The sequence below is a fragment of the Chiloscyllium punctatum genome, chromosome 4 (genome assembly GCF_047496795.1).
Source record: "Chiloscyllium punctatum isolate Juve2018m chromosome 4, sChiPun1.3, whole genome shotgun sequence".
Classification (NCBI taxonomy): Eukaryota; Metazoa; Chordata; class Chondrichthyes; order Orectolobiformes; family Hemiscylliidae; genus Chiloscyllium; species Chiloscyllium punctatum.
The window spans coordinates 84,736,817-84,745,168 of NC_092742.1; the positions used below are offsets into that span (position 1 = coordinate 84,736,817).

Below are 8,352 nucleotides of genomic sequence, written 5' to 3' on the forward strand. Positions count from 1 at the left end.
TCCACTTGTAACTGGACTCCATGCTGAATATTTACCATCTACCACCACTCTCTGACTTCGACCGGTTAGCCAGTTTTCTATCCAATTGGCCAAATTTCCCTCTATCCCATGCCTCCTGACTTTCTGCATAAGCCTACCATGGGGAACCTTATCAAATGCCTTACTAAAATCCATGTACACTACATCCACTGCTCTACCCTCATCCACATGCTTGGTCACCTCCTCGAAGAATTCAATAAGACTTGTAAGGCAAGACCTACCCTTCACAAATCCGTGCTGGCTGTTGTAAGGCAAGACCTACCCTTCACAAATCCGTGCTGGCTGTGGATTACAGCTGTAGCTGTGGCTGTGGCTATTACAGCTCAGGAGCCCCAACAGAAGGCTTTGAAAACAGTTTACTGTCGTCGTCATCTGTGAGAATAACACACAATGTTACCACTAACTACTTCTGTCCTTAAGTGGCTTCACAACTTGGTGAATCCTTAATCCTAAAAATACAATTGTAATGTTTGAATTTGTGACTGTATACCGGCTGATGAATGAAAGTTCAAAAATCCCGGATTCGCCTTTTCTTTTCATCTGCAGGAAAGCTCTTTGTCAAATAATTCAGTTGTTTTTGTTCAGACAAGCTTGACTGAGCACTTCCTTTCTCTCTATAGCATTGCTCAGGCACACATTGTCACCCAGTTACTGCAGGATGGGAATGGCCAGAAGGAAAGGAACAGCATTAACCACCGAGGTGTAACAGTTACCGATTGTGGTTGGTGACCAGTTACAACAATTGATGCCATTTGTTGAACAGTTCCTGTATCTTGTGGTCTTATCCTTGTTATATCAAGAACACAAAAAAAGGCACAAATCAAACTTTTGATCCTCCATGGTGCTGCTAGGACTCTAGACTCTCTTTCTATCTCTCTCTCTCTCTCGTCCCCTGTCCTGAGCCTTGCACAATTGTCTCTAGGTCCTGCTGTGGCCTGGGGTCCCTCTCGCTTTCTTCCTCGCTGCCTGGTCATTTCTGGTCTCTCCCTGGCCAGTATCACCACTCTCTCAGCTCCTTTAATATCTCTTACCACAGATGAGTGCCACTAGGCTAATTTTTTCAGGAGTCTCACTGAGTCAGCTGCACTTCCCTAGCCCCTTTGCTGAGTGAGTGAGTTCATGAAGGAGGGCATGGTGAAGACTGGTCAGGTAGATGGGTGACCACTCACATGCAATAGATTCAACAGGACTTCTCTCTTCAACTGTTTTCTGTTGAATGGATATGCGTTTGTCAGGCACCAGGGACTATGCTTCATTTGCTCCAATCTAATATCAAAACCAGTCTCAGTTTAGTCTTGTACTGTGGTCCAAGTAAGACAAATGAATTGTAAATGGGAATAGGCACCTTAATTAAAGCTGCTGTCTATTGCAGTTCTCCAGTTCGACTCACTTCTCTCAAATTTCCAAATGATGCATTTGATTTCATAATTTCATTATATATAGGAGCAGAATTAGGCCATTCAGCCCATCAAGTCTGCTCCACCATTCAATCATGGCTGATATGCTCTTCACCCCCATTTTCCTGCCTTCTCTCCATATCCCTTCAACCCATTACCAATTAAACATCTGACTATCTCCTCAAATTTACTCACCGTCCCAGCATCCAGCACTTTGAGGTAGTGATTGATCAGGGACAAATTAAATACCCACCGAAACAAGTCTACCAGCAGTCAGATGCAGTGTGTAAGTCACCTGACCTTTACTACCCATGATAAAAGTAACATATGTATAGAATGTACATGTAACCAACAGATGCATTAGAATGAAGGATTCCAATGCCTTTGGGAAATGGTGAATGAATATTTAGTATTAGTATTTCTAACAAAAGACGAGGTCAACATTCTGAAAATTCCAAGGAAGCTAATTATGAATCAGGCAATGGGACTCATCAAAATTAATATGAGCAAACTAACAGTAATGATGAAAATAATAGTGCGAAGGAGTGACAAGTCTCCAGAACTGAATGGTTTCTAGCTCAGGATTTTAAATGAACTAGGTGAGAACCTAACAGATGCCCTGCTTATTATCTTCCAGCTTTCTGTCAATTTTGAACCATTTCAGGAGGATGGAAAATTGAAAATGCCGCTCTGTTTGCTAAGAAATGCTTGAGAGAGGAATTTTAGGGCGGTTAGCTCATTATCTTTTAGGGAATTATTAGAGACAATAGTTAGAGATGACGGAACAGCTTAAATTTTCAGCTGATCGGTTACATCTTTAATTGATCTCTCTTATTCGAAAGGTGGAGGCCAAGCCTGATGAACACGATTATACTTTTTTGAAGACGTGACTGCAGTAACAAATAAAAGGGATGGTCTCGGGATGTTTTTCGTGTGGACTTCAGAACACACATAACCCCTTTAGAGAGATTGTTAGCTAATGCTAAAGGATATATATGAGGTTAGAGAATCTAAGACTGGAGAGTAATAGTCAAAAAATTCAAGCAGGGCTTTTTTGGAGTGGAACTGGACAACACTTTTATATGTAACTGGTGGTAGAAGTTTGGAATTTTCTTGCCACAAGTGGCAATTGATGCCAGATTGGCTGGTACTTTTGTTATCACATAGTATTAGTGAAATGGATTTAAGTTCCAGATCAACTTTGATTTCGCTAAATGGCATGACTAGCTCGAGAGGAGAAAGTGAGGACTGTGCAGTAGGTTAAAATCTTCTAGGAGAAAGTGAGGACTGTGCAGTAGGTTAAAATTGACTAGCTCGAGAGGCTGAATAGTCAGCTCCAGTTTCTATATTTCTATGCTCCTATTCCTTTTTCCTGGCCTGGCTCATAATTTCATAACAGTCTATAGGACTTGGCATGAAAATGCCTATAAATCCATATGATTAAACGTAATGAGCTGTGGTCGGACTTCATTGAAATTATTCGGTGCATGAGATGGGAGTAGACACTAGCACTCCAACCATTTGGAAATTCAGTCCTTCATTTATCTGGAGTCTCCCAGGTTTAAAGATTTATCTTTTGGGGTGGTGGCATAACACATGACTGGGACACTCTGCTGGAATAAATTCTAGCCAGCGATTGATAACTTGGGGTTAATGCTCAGAGTTCAAACCAGAAACATCAAATGGTTTTGACCCTACTCCTGCAGGTGTTGGCAGGCCATCCATATCCTACTTTCTCCCACTCTTAAAACCGGCCTACCTTTTGTGGAAGAAAGGAGCAGAATCCAAACTAAAGAGAAGGTTAATACAGACAAGCAGGAGTCTTTGTGCCAAGGTGTATGTATCAGGCAGTGGCAGACATAGCATTGGCAACTGTATATGCAGTTTTCATTTGAAACGTACTGAGCACTGGAGCCCAGTAACCTCTGTACCAGTTCAACTTCCATATTTATCACCTTTTAAAATAAATGCAGACTTAGAAAAAAAACATTATTTATTCCATAATGTCTAAATCAATGGTAACAGTGGCAGTCTTAAGCCAACCCTATTACTCATTTGGGTTCTTCTTTGTATTAGGACCAAGCTTAAGTGGCCTACTCCCTACACAATGATCCTCATCCATGTTGAGTAATGACGAACAAAACTTGGGATTGAATTTCTCAATCTGGGAGTTGTCTATTGGAAGTGTCACATTGCAACAAAGAAATAAACATGGCTAAGAAGTGCAATTCCCATCTGGCACATGGGGTACATGGATAAGTAATGGCCTTTGACGGACTCTCTTTCAGTTATCTCTCCTGTGCTTCCTGAGTTTGAGTTTGTTTCCTTATTTTCTCCCCTCTTCATACTCTGCCATTATTTGGAATTTTCAACTGCTTTCTGTGACTTCCTGTTACGACGAGAATGAAAGAAAGAGCACCTGTTGAAGGAGCTATCACTGCAGTTATCACCCTTCATGAAGATGGTTGTTGCAATTGTTTTTATAAATGGGTTTTGACTGTGCTATAAATGTTGGATATCTGGTCTCCAGTCAAGAAATGTCAAAGAAAAACCAGGCCCTTCCATTAGTGAAGAAAATAGAGTCTCCCTGTCAGGTGAACAGGTAGCCAACTCTCTACAGGCATCAGTTGGTTGATTTAACAAAGCAGACCTTTCAATGTAAGCTGTTCGTTCTATTTAGTTTATATCTCTATCCCACAGGGTGAGTCTTGTCAGCATAACACTGATCACCTGCACTGCAGTCAATTTGAATGGATGTAACTCTCTGGATTGGCTTAAGGAGATCTGCTAATGTGAAACTTTCATGCTGTGGTGACATTCCCCCCTACAAGTATTGGGTGTCACTCATTTGTGAGCCTTTCAACTCTGAGTTGCAGGGTTGTGGCTAAAGTCTGACTGCAGTCATGTGAAAACTTCATTGGCATCTAGCTACTTTTTTTTATTCATTTGAGACCTGGGTATTGCTGGCTGGCCAGCATAATTACCCATCCCTAGTTGCCCTTGAGAAAGTGAAGGTGATCTGACTTTTTGAAATGCTGCAGTCCATGTGCTGTGGGTTGACCCACAATGCCCTTATGGAGGAATTCCAGGATTTTGACCCAGTGACAGTGAAGGAGCAGTGCAGTATTCCTAGCCCCTGACTGCTCTGTAGCCCTGTGTTGATGTGTCATGTTTAGTGGATTTTCTAGTCACTGGTAACCCCTAGAACATTGATCGTGAGGATTCAGTGATGGTAATATCATTGAATGTGGAAGGGTAACAGTTCGATTCTCTCTCATTAGAGGTGGTCATTGCCTGGCATTTGTCTCATGGGAATGTTACTTGCCATTTGTCAGCCCAAAACTGAATATTGTCCAGATCTTGTTGCATTTGAATATGGACTGTTTCAGTATCTGAGGAGTCATGAATGGTGCGGAACATTATGCAATCATTGACAAACTGCCCCATTTCTGACCTTATGATGGAGGCAAGGTCATTGATGAAGCAACTGATGATAGTTTGGCCTATGACACTGTCCTGAGGAACTCCTGCGGAGATGATGCGGAGAGTTTGTCCCGATACCCATTGATTCCAGTTTTGCTAGGGCTCCTTGATGTCAAGGGCTGTCGGTCTCCCCTCACCTCTGGAATTCAGCTCCTTTGTCTATATTTGAACAAAGGCTGTACTGAGGTCAGGATCTAGATGGCCCTGGCAGACGCCAAACTGGGCATCACTGAGCAGGTTATTACTGAGTAGGGTAAAAGTGAGGACTGCAGATGCTGGAAACCAGAGTTTAGATCAATGTGGTGCTGGAAAAGCACAACAGGTCAGGCAGCATCCGAGGAGCAGGAAAATTGACGTTTCAGGCAAAAGCCGTAGGTACTGCTTGACAGCACTGTCCTTCCGTCACTTCCCTGATGGTCAATGGTAATTAGCTGGTTGATGAATAGTAATTAGCTGGTTGGATTTATCTTTGTGTACTGGACATACTTGGCAGTTTTCCACATTGTCAGGCTGATGCCGATATTGTAACTATCCAGGAAGAGCTTGGCTAGGGGAGCATCAGCATCCAAGGAGCAGGAGAATCGACATTTCAGGCATGAGCCCTTCTTCAGGAATGCATGCTCATGCCCGAAATGTCGATTCTCCTGCTCCTTGGATGCTGCCTGACCTGCTGCGCTTTTCCAGCAAGACATTTTCAGCTCTGATCTCCAGCATCTGCAGTCCTCACTTTCTCCTAGGGGAGCATCAGGTTCTGGAGCACCAGTCTTATCAGTAATATTGTTGGTATGTTATGGGCCTATAGCCTTTGCAGTATCCACTGCATCCAACCATTTCTTGATATCACCTGGAATGAATCAAATTGGTTGAAGACTGGTATCTGTAATGCTGAGGAGCACTGAATGAAAGCACAATGGATCATCCACTTGGCATTTTTAGCTGTAGTTTGCTGCGAATGATTCAGCCTTATCTTTTGCATTGGTGTATTGAGCTCTTCCAACATGGAATGGAATGAAGTATTTGTGGAGCCTCCTCCTCCAGTGAGTTGTTTAATTGTCCACCATCATTCATGACTAGATGTGGCAGGACTACAGAGCTTAGTTTGATCGATTTGTTGTGGGATTGCTTAGCTCTGTCTATCACTTATTGCTGATGCTGTTTGGCATGCAGGCAGTCCTGTCTGGAAGCTTCACCAGGTTGACACCTCATTTTTAAGTTTACGTGGTGCTGCTCCTAGCATGCCCTCCTGCATTCTCCATTGAACCAGGGTTGATGGTAATAGTTGAGTGGCAACGGTGGGGTGGGGTGTGGGGTATACCGGGCCATTAGGTTACAGGTTGGGCTGAAGTACAATTCTGCTGCCGTTCATGGTCCACAACACGTCATGGATACCAAATCTTGAGTTGCTAGAACTGTTCAAATTCTGTTCCATTTAGCTCAGTAATAGCATCCTACAACATGATGGAGGATATTCCCAATGCGAAGGTGAGACTTTGTCTCCACAATGGATGTGGTCACTCTTACTGATACAGTCATGAACAGAGGAAATCTACAGCTGGCGACTGGTAAGGACAAGGTCAAGTATGTTTTTCCTTCTTGTTGGTTCCCTCATCACCTGCTGTAGACTCAGTCCTTTAGGATCCAGCCAACTCGATCAGTAATACTGTTGCCCAGCCACTTTTGGTCATTGACATTGAAATCCTCCACCTAGAGTACATTTTGCGACCTTGCTACCTTTCGTGTTTCCTCCAAGTGTTCTTCAATGTGGAGCAGTGCTGTTCCACCAGCCGAGGGAGGATAGTACATGGCAATCAACAGAAGGTTTCTTTGTCCATGTTTACCTGCTGCCATGAAACTTAATGGCATCTGGAGTCAATGTTGAGGACTCCCAGGGCAACTCCCTCCCACAGTGTATACCACAGTGCCGCTACCTCTGCTGGGTTTGTCCTGCCAGTGGGATAGGACGTGGATGGTGATTGTGGTGTCTGGGACATTGCCTGTGATTTGGTGAGCATGATTATGTCAGGCTGTTGCCTAGGCTCTGAGAAAGCTGTCCCAATTTTGACACTCGCCCCCAGATGTTAGTGAGGAGGGCTTTGCAGGACTGTTTCTGCCGTTGTGTTTTCTGGTGCCGAGATTAATGCCAGATGGTCTGTCCAGTTCCAAATTTGGAACATTATCCTGAGCTGGTGAAAAGTAGTCTGCAAATGTATGTATGTCTTCCCTATGCTGCCTGAAGACCTTCCTGCAGGACATGTCAAAGACATCTAAAAGTCTGTATTGTGAAGCAGAGGGTGTGAAGGCAGACAGTCTCTGGAAGTTGTAGGTCCAAGTTGCATGGTCTGTGTGTTTGTGACCTGGGGTATTGTTGATTTGAGATGGATGGTTTGATGTGCACTCCTATGAAAGACCTTGGGATTTTTTGGTATGTTAAGGACTGTATATAATGCAAGTGTTGATTAGCCTTTTAAATAATGTTATAGGGAAAAATATTCACAGACCACATCCACTGATACAATTCAAATTTCCTGAGAGCATTCATTGCATTTCACATCAGCTCATAGCATTGGAAACAGTCACCAAATAACTGACCCGGCACATTTGAGACACTTCCCTGTTTATAAGCACATCGGTAACTAATTCTTTACCATTTCTAGATCTCCCTACTACCTCTGAAATCTCAATGCCTGCCAATGGCAAATGAGTGGCTCAAAGACTGAGGTGTGAGAGAAATGGCTTCTGAGTCATAGAAGACTGAGGAATGATCTTATGGAAACATGCATGACTGAGGGAGCTTGACGGGTTGGATGTTGAGAAGGTATTTCCACTAGGAGGAAGGCTGATCAGCCAGGAAGTATAACTATAGAATAAGAGCCCATTCATTGAAAACTGAGATGGATAGGAATTTCTTTTCCTAGAGGATAATGAAATCCGGAATCCTCCATCCCAGAGAATTGTGGAAGTGGATTCACTGACAGTATTTCAAGAGGAGGAAGATAGATTTTTCAAATCTCAATGTGGAGGGCTATGACACAAAAGAGGAGTTGAGGCTTAGGGCATATGAACCATGATCTAATAGAATAGGAATGCAGTTGGGGAGGTAGCAGGCTCTGAGGCACCAAATAGACTGCTCCTGCACCTATTTCTTATGTTCTCTCCTTGTTTCGAGGTACATTCCTTCAATTCGTTCTCACTGAAGATTCCCTACCACTAGTAAAGGAGATGGCAACTCCAATTTATTTGTGTCCCTTAGGCCTCCCTTGTTCACCTTTAGTTAAATTCATTGAAATCACAGGATCAAAGTAAGACTGAGGAAGGACGACGTGTGGTGTCCCCACCTCTATCGTTGCTGTGAAAGACTATCCTTGAAACACAGTGATGACCTTGTGGGTTTTGAACCAGCCACTGTGATATAATTTAGGAGAAAATGAAGACT

The 8,352-nt window shown here is 43.2% G+C and overlaps 1 protein-coding gene across 1 annotated transcript in view; it reads left to right on the top strand.

Annotated features, from left to right (window-relative positions):
- The window catches only part of LOC140476495 (tetratricopeptide repeat protein 9A), a 94,298-nt gene that overhangs the window by 62,429 nt on the left and 23,517 nt on the right, over positions 1-8,352 (top strand). The window lies entirely within an intron of this gene.